The sequence below is a fragment of the Nelusetta ayraudi genome, unplaced genomic scaffold, assembly GCF_046127955.1.
Source record: "Nelusetta ayraudi isolate G7.1 ecotype Tasmania unplaced genomic scaffold, CSIRO-AGI_Nayr_v1 ptg000175l, whole genome shotgun sequence".
Lineage (NCBI taxonomy): Eukaryota > Metazoa > Chordata > Actinopteri > Tetraodontiformes > Monacanthidae > Nelusetta > Nelusetta ayraudi.
The window spans coordinates 555,001-557,500 of record NW_027466224.1 but is presented as its reverse complement, the minus strand read 5'-3'; the positions used below and the strand labels follow the sequence as shown (position 1 = coordinate 557,500).

General features: G+C 47.4%; 1 protein-coding gene across 10 annotated transcripts in view; it reads right to left on the bottom strand.

The window, feature by feature from the left end:
* arap1 (ArfGAP with RhoGAP domain, ankyrin repeat and PH domain 1) overlaps nt 1-2,500 on the bottom strand; it is a 37,701-nt gene that overhangs the window by 4,706 nt on the left and 30,495 nt on the right. The window lies entirely within an intron of this gene.

Sequence of the window (2,500 nt, the reverse complement as noted above, 5' to 3'; positions counted from 1 at the left end):
TTCATAATCATCATCATCATCATCATCATCATCACCATCATCATCACCCTCTTCCTCCTGTGGCTGATTGTGATGATATGATGAGGAGCCCACAGTTCCAATCAGCTCTGAGTGGAAACACCTGCTAGAACCACGCAACTGGCAATAGGGCGGCGTGCCGAGTTTTTTCCCCCAGTGGCCACTCGAGGTACTGTAGCAAAAAAAAAAAAAATCCCATCGAGCACATAAAACGTTTTACCCCATAGACCACAACACAAAAATAAGCGCCTATGAAACGGCTGAGAGGACACCTCTGACCAAAGTCATGCTTGATAACTTATCTTTGTATTGTATATTCTTAAATCATGGACTTTTAATCTCTCTAAATATCTTCTAAAGGCCAGAAAATCACCACAAAAGTATTAATTCTGATTAATTCTGAGAGTGACCTCATGACCACAGCGTGTGAGAGCTGCGTCGAAACACAGAAGAACACCTGAAAGAGATTTTTCGTTGACGCGTTGTTCGTATGTAGACTTGTCATTTTCAATATCCGACACTTATTACGCCTTTGTTTTAAACTTCGTTGTTTTTTTTGCTTATAGTCCACAGGCAGTAGGTTCAGGAAATGATTAGTTAATATTCAGTTATATGTTACACATTAGTTTAATACAAAACCTGATGATAGCATTTGCATAGTAAATGTGTGAGACTTCATTTTCAACATATTCTTTTTAACTATATTTGTTATAAAATATAATAAATACATCCATTAATTCTCAATTTGAGTTTGTGAGCTCAGACGTCGGTCAGTGACGTCCTCCAGGTTGCTTCTGATTGGCCGGAACAGATCATGTTAGTTGCAGAGCTTGTTCCGACAGGTCCATGTGTCTGGAGCAGTCGGTTTGGTTTGGTTGACAATTTTTTTAAAGCTGATTATCAACCAAACTTGACACGCAGACTGTATGTAAAAACTGCAGGGAGGGAAAAGGTTGGAGCCTGGATGCTGTTCTAGCGCCACCATGTGGTGAAGAAACTCCTGCAGCTCCCAGAGCTATAAGTGTTGTTTTTGTTCTGTTTGTAATCATGGTTTCAGGTCAAAGGTCGTCCCGTCAGCTGTTTTTGAGGCGTTTATTTTTGTATTGCGATCTAATGGGAGAAAATGCTTTTTGGGCCCAATGGGATTTTTTTTTACTGCAGTACCTCGAGTGGCCACTGGGTGCACGCGCGCACACACACACACACACACACACACACACATGCACACACAGCTGCTGCTTCTATGTAAAAAAATAATAATAATTAGCGGGTCCAAAAAAATCAGGGCGCCTGAGTTGAGAGCAGCTCATCTCCACCAGAGGGGGCGCCATTTCCCAAACTCCTCTGTTGTTGCTGTCCCTTTAAGTTAAAATGGAAAAAAAATTGGTGTCACAGTTTAATATCCAATCAGAGACAAACATCCTGTCCGTTCCACCAATAAAGACACTCCCTCTGTGTGTGTGTGTGTGTGTGTGCGTGTGCAGCGATGTGTGTGTGTGTGTGCATCAGTGTGTGTGTGTGCATGTCCTGTCACAGCTGCTATAAAAGGCAGCGAAGCCGCATTTTTACGAGCGCAGGAAGTTCCCGATGTTCCAGTGAACTCAAACACACCGCCACAGACCCGGCCAGCTGTCTACCTCCAAGAGCCATGTGACCACCGGGGTCATGTGACCTGGCCCGGCCTCAGTGCCTCGAACCCAGAATCTGTCTTGACCGCCAAGGCGTGTGGTGGAGTGACATGAGCGCCGCCCTGCTGGCCGTCAGCGTCCAATGAGAAGGAGGAACTTTCTGGAAAGTAAAAAGTTCTGCGTCCTTTATGTGTGAGGGGTCACAGCCCCGCTGCATGATGGATAATAGCCTGGTGGTGAGCTGCCAGCAAGGCTGCCACACACCAGTGTGTGTGTGTGTGTGTGTGTGTGTGTGTGTGTGTGTGTGTGTGTGTGTGTGCGTGCGTGAGACGAAGGCCTGACTTTAACACCTGTTGCCCTGAAGACGCCGTTCGTCTCTCCTCCACGCAGAGAATCTAATCAGTAGAGCCCAAAGTGTCACGTGACCAAAGGTGGTGACTTCCTGTCCGCCTTCTACACACACACACACACATGCACACACACACGCACACACACACGCACACACAGCGTGGCGCCGATGTCATCCCTGGCCTCTTCACATGGTGGCGCCATTCAGTCGACGTCCTTTAACCAGAAGGGCGGAGCCACGCCCACCACCCAACCATGACCCCCCCCCCCTAGTTTCAAACAAGCCATCACGTCACTTCCTGGTCTGACCATGTAGTTTCAAACAGTTGGACGGCTAAAGATGCTAAAGATGCTAAACGTCACAAGCTTCCTGGTCCTTGCAGCAGGTGGGGGAGGAGTGCATGGGCGGAGTCAACCAGGTTCTTCCAGAACCACCGCTGGCTGAGGCTGAGATGCCACTTCCTGTCCACAGCTGATCACATGCGAGGTGGGCGGAGCCAAAGTCG